The following is a 5,906-nucleotide window of genomic DNA, read 5'->3' on the forward strand; positions in this document are numbered from 1 at the left end:
TTCCTCCTGCCTGCCACACAGCACACACCATGACACATTTTAAGAAAGACAAATTAATGAGTGGAATAACAAAAAAACGAAAAAGCCACTGAGAGACTCCTGTTTGATCTTGATGGTGTCATGAAAGCTGTGCTGTGATGAGCACATCAGGTCTTCATCAATCTCACTTCTCTGTCATTTTGTAAACTGTAAACTGATATGAAGCAGAGTTTGGTGAATCTAAAGTAGGATTGCAAAATGATCATAAATGTCTTGGATTTCATATTTTATTGATAAAAAAAAACACTTTACATCAGTTTTAACATCAGAGCAGATCTAACACCACGTTTAGCTCTAAATGCAAGTATGTTTTTCTCATTAGCAGAAAAATTAATAGACTAAAATTCAGTCCTCTGTATTATTACTGAAGCTATGCAGTGACTAATCTAAAAAGGCGACTCATGCATTTAAACTAAATGTAATTTTATGATTATTAGGAAGCTGATAGAAATATTTAACTATACTCTCAATTCAAAATGACTTCATTGTCTCGTATCACTGATAGAAACATCAACACAAACTCGGATTTCGTCACTGTGAGACCACAGTGACTCCTGGTTGAGCCATATAAGCAGCTGGAACTGGTTGTGAAGGCATCATCATGGGTGCCTGCATGACTGGAAAAGGCTGCATGTTCACAATGTTGTTATTCTGTATGTTGACCACAGTGGGGCTTGCTTACGATGCTTTAACTCGCGATGCATCTGACACCAGGAGCACGGGCGCAGCAATAGGAAATTGCAATATCCTTACAGAGAGAGCCCTGCAGAGAGACAGTACAACCATTATTTCTTTCTTTCTCCTTTTCTGCTTCATGACATTGTCTCACTGTCACTGCTTCATACCTTGATGCCATATCTGTTTCGCATGGCAGCCCTTACAGACAAGACTGCAGGAGGAACACAAACAGGTATCCCACAGGCTGCTAATCCACCAGAGCAACATGTATCACATAAGGGAGACAGCTGTTCTCTCCAAACCTTCCTGCAACGGTGCTGGCGAGGCAGGGGCCGCACCAGAAACCATAGCAGCCTGAAAAACAGAAATGCATCACCAAAGTGGTAACATGTCTGAAGCGCCTAAGACCCCAGAAATGACAAGAAAAAGATCTTAAACTTCTTACAAGTACTCGCATCCTCAAAGCAATCCAAGAGCCCACTGTCCCAGTCTGTCAAGGGTTTTTCTGCCATTGTATGTTGAACTTCAGCCACAGACACTAAATAATTACTCTGTAAAAGTAGAATGAAGTAGAGAAAACCCAAATAAAACAATTGCAATGAAAGTCAGCTTTGTCTTCACATTTGTCTTCTTTCAGCTGAGACAGAAGGCTAAAAAAAAGAAAAATTCTGCCCAAAGATCACTTTAAAACCATAATCCGTGCCCTTTGTACAACTTGGTTGTATTACTGTAAACCTTTATATATTGGTGTTACCATTTTGCCCTGTGTCGTCTCCAGCTGCTGTAAAATGTTGGATCACAACTTTTAACTGGCTGCACAGTTAAAGTGCTTAAATGGTCTTCCCCAACCTTCCCTCTCTGAGCTGCACTTGCACTTGCCTTCCCACTCACACCAACTAACCGACTGCTCCTGGATGTGTCGAGGACACAGCGGAGGCTCAGACGGACTTTTGCCGTAGCGGGTCCCAAATTTTGAAATTCGTTACAATTTCACATTAGAGAGGTCTCTTCACTGCCAGTTCTTAAATCCAGTCTAAAGATTCACGTGTTCTGCTTGATGTTTGACCCAGTTTAAAATGTTTATTATTCATTTAAAATTCTTTTACTCATGTTTATCTTGTATTGTAATGACATTTTTAAAAATTTTGAATTCTATTTTATATTTAATGTATTTATTAATAAGAATATCTCTACATTATCCCAAAATCTGACATGTGTTTGTGAGCCAGGACACAGACCTCATTAAGCCAGGTGACGTCTGGTCCCATTTGCCTTTAGTTACGTAGTTAGGAACATGTTACAAGTTTTGAGGTTTTTTTTAGGGTACATTACTTGTGAATCGGGACATTGTTATATATAGCTACTTTGACATAGTCCGATTGATTGCAAGGCTAATTTATGACGTTTTTATATTTCTATTTAACCCTTTCATGCACAGTGTCACTACACTGGACAGCTATTGATGGTACACTCAAAAAAATGAAATTAGTTCGTTGTTACATGTACAAGATTCAAACTTGTAATTTGAACTAAATAATTTCATGTTTCTATGGTGAACATATTTAAATAATGTAGCATTTGCATGAAATTCAGCAACTTAATTTATTCTTAGTTAGTTTAAAAAAGTTAGTTGCCTGGACTGGTTCGTTGTCTCTATGAAATCATCAACCCCCATTGGTTCACTAAGCAAGCCTAGCAGTATTTGCCTTGATTAACAAAGTATTTGTTCAAACAACAAGATTTCATTGTGTTTTCCTAAAGTTTTTAACTTATGCAGAATGAATTAAAACAAATTTCACTTCACATACTTCAATAAATCACTTCAAGCCAATGCAAGTATACTACGTTGATCCAACATAATTTGATTACATTAAACCATCAAATGCCAAATGTGTTGGTTTGACATGGTCAAAATTGGGTTATTGTACATGGTTAAATCATGTGGAAAAAGGTGCCATGATTAAATTGTGTTAATCCAACAACAGATTTTTTTGAGTGTATACTTCAACATAAACCACTACATTGGACACTGATGTGTAACTCCATACCCTGCCACCCACTGGTCAGCCAGTTGTCCACCTAAGTGGACATGTTAAAAACTATTTTGAAAAGTACATGTTTTAAAAAATGAAGATCAAAAATCTTTTTTTTTTCATGTCTAAAGATGAATAAAAATACTTAAGAAAAAAAATCCAGATTGACATTGTCAGTATTCATGCATGAAAGGGTTAAGTTTCTATTCTATACTCACCCTCCATCCATAATAAAGAAAACTAAACCAGTGAAATATCAGAATCTCTGATAAATGAAATAACTGAAATGACAGCATCATTAACACCAAGCACTAAAGAAAAAAAAGAGATGACACAACAAACGTTTCACTTACTTCTTATTCTGCACTCTGATGTCTCTCCTCTCCAGCACTCAGTCACACTCTGTTCTTCTTTATCAAAGGAGGTCATGACACACAGTTCCAGTGAAAACTTTGGACATGTGAGCATGACTGGTACTGAATATTTGAATATTCAAACATGTAGTTTAAATTGGCTGCACAGAGGTTAAATAACTGAGAGTGAACTACTGAAAGCAGTGGTTTGATCTAAACATTGGCTACTGCTATCACAATAATAACACTTAAAGAGCAACGCTCTAATACACATGAGTGAAAAGAGGAAGGGACTAAACGAATAACTGAATAAATGTATAAATGACTGCTGGATTTTAGCCTTTTAGTAAAACTATGTAACCACTGAGAGAACTCTGGGTTCAGGATGAAGGCTACAAGATCAAGCCTGACATCATCACTAAAAGCAGCTTGTTAAAAACACTTTTAATAGTTTCAGCATGAAAACTATTGCGGTTTGTAACTCTCCGAGTCAGCAGACAGACAGTATTGTGCTTATTTGTGGTCATAGATCAACAAAGTCAGAAAAGTGAAAGCGATGGAGGAAGAGAGCCAAGAGTTGTGGCTATGGAGAGTTTGCTGAGTTTTCATGGAAAAACAGAGATGGGAAAGTTGACCTGGTGTTATGCTTGTAGAGGTGTTAGGGTTTAGTTTACCTCCAGGGACACACCCGTCAGTGTGCTTACTGTCTTTGTATCTTTTGTTGTGTGTGGAGAATGCCTACAAACACAAGTATGGTTTTAAGACAAATTCAGAAGTATGACTGTGCTGGTTTGGGACAAAAATGTCAACTACCTACCAAGAAGCAGAGGGTAAATAGAAATCCTGTCCATAGGCTTGATTTCTTGCATTTGCGCAATATCTCTGTTTTAGAAATCACATGACTATCCAGCATTGCAACCAGGAAAGAGCTGCAGTCTTACACACCTCTCTGCAGCTTCTCTCCTCCTGCTATGACCCCAAACCCCATCACCATAGAAACTGTGTCTGCTCACAGACCAACAAACCAACCAAAAATGATCAAAATGACATAAAACAATCACAAAGAAAGAACAATATAGTTTCCTCAGCTCCATCAACATGTCTGTTATACCCCATTCCTAGAAGAATGCTTAAAGACGTCCTACCATTAGTTAATGATTTAATATAAATTATCATCATTTATCTCTATTATTGGGGTACGTACAAAGGGCCTTTAAGCTGGCAGTGATTAAACCACTATTTAAAAAACATCACTTTGTTTTCTCTGTATTATTCTAGTATCTCTACCTTATAATATAAAGCACTTTGAGGTGACCACTGCTGTGATTTGGCACTATATAAATAAAATTGAACTGAACTGAATGTCTCTGTAGGTCAGTGTATGTAAATGAGGCCATGCAAAGGTGTCAATGAAATGATCTGAGCCTTTATCATCCTTTAATCAAGGTGGTTGCACCTTAAGTGTGTTTATGTAGCAATTGGAAGTGAAAAGAGTCAGTCATTTTCTTTTAAAAATCTTTGTCAGAGAAGACGACCAGCAAGCAACTACAAAATGTAATGAAATCACTATTTTTATTACATATAGTTCAAGTCTACCCAGTGTTGCTTGGTTTACGAATTGTGACGTAAATACCCCCTTAAGGTCGATTTCTTACAGCTCAGAAGAGAGCTGCTAAACCAAGGTATTTACAAAATATAGAGTATCCTCACGCCACATTATAAGAGTGTGGGGAGGGTTTTTATGGCTTAAAATATATAAAAATAATATAATAAACATGTGGTTTCTACTTGGTGGATTCTCACCGATCACGAGGGGTGCCGGAACGTAACCCCTGCAATAATCAGGGATCTGGGTTCGAGCCCTGACTAGAGCCTCCCACACTCAGCTGACATGCATGTCAGGTTATCTGGTTAAGTGGAAAAACTTGCTGTAGGTGGCAGGTAGACAAAGTCCCCAAAGCACATAAAATAAGTCCAAGTTTATCAAAAATTAAATTTGACACCAGCCTTTAATATGCTTTAAGGAAGTTAGTTGGACCTTAACAGTGTGCTTATGTAATAAAAAGCAGAGATTCTGCAATTCTGCCTCATCTGTTGAGGCTAATGCTGAATGTTCAGTTTCATTTCTGCTTAACTGTAACTTAACATTTTTATGTCACACGGCTTTACAAAAAACACACATTTGCAGGAATTACAGGATGTAAATTCTTGATGTCACATTTTTGGTCTGTTAGTCATAAAATGCCTGTTGGACTAAACCAGCATTTCTTACTGAATTATTATTAACTGGTAATGATGGTTCAGTTTCTGTTCTCCTAAAACAACCTTATAGTATAAAATATGAACTTCAAACCAGTTTTTCCAGCTTGCAAGGCACGCTTCTTCTAATGCTGCTATGTTGTGACACAGGACAATAGATAAATTAGCCAGGTGCAGTCTCCTCTTTGTCCGTGTGATTCATCGAACTCATTATTAGGATGCACTTGTCAGGTCATATCAGGCCTTAAACCCTGAGCCTCACTTGTCCATAGAGATTCATTTGTTCAGAGGCTCTTTTCATATTTGGATGTTCTCTTTGATGTTGATGAAATTCACAAATGTACAGGCTTCCTACAGAAGTAAAGTTAGTTAATTTTTAAAATAAATTATATAAATGCATCTGGGTCCTCTTTATTTGATGATCTTGAAGCTAAGCAATTAAAGTAACCAAAGAAGTTAATTTTTAAAACCCTTTCCTGCTGTTGGCTGTCAAGGAGGAGACTGTTTTTCCTTCGCCAGTACTTGGTCTTCAGTTCCTTGTGAT

The 5,906-nt window shown here is 37.4% G+C and overlaps 1 long non-coding RNA gene across 3 annotated transcripts; it reads right to left on the reverse strand.

Annotated features, from left to right (window-relative positions):
* Positions 1–283: 283 nt before the first annotated feature.
* LOC120434041 lies at positions 284–3,957 on the reverse strand. 3 transcript variants are annotated; one of them, XR_005608903.1, is made up of 6 exons: positions 3,921–3,957; positions 3,778–3,841; positions 3,104–3,157; positions 1,163–1,268; positions 885–1,071; positions 284–802 (listed from the first exon to the last, which is right to left on the reverse strand). It is a non-coding gene; the product is annotated as an uncharacterized LOC120434041 (long non-coding RNA). The 3 variants fall into 3 exon arrangements; XR_005608902.1 differs by having other exon boundaries at positions 3,104–3,160; positions 3,921–3,949; XR_005608901.1 differs by lacking the exons at positions 3,778–3,841; positions 3,921–3,957 and having other exon boundaries at positions 3,104–3,214.
* Between the last annotated feature and the right edge of the window lie 1,949 nt (positions 3,958–5,906).

The sequence above is a fragment of the Oreochromis aureus genome, linkage group 17 (assembly GCF_013358895.1).
Source record: "Oreochromis aureus strain Israel breed Guangdong linkage group 17, ZZ_aureus, whole genome shotgun sequence".
NCBI lineage: Eukaryota > Metazoa > Chordata > Actinopteri > Cichliformes > Cichlidae > Oreochromis > Oreochromis aureus.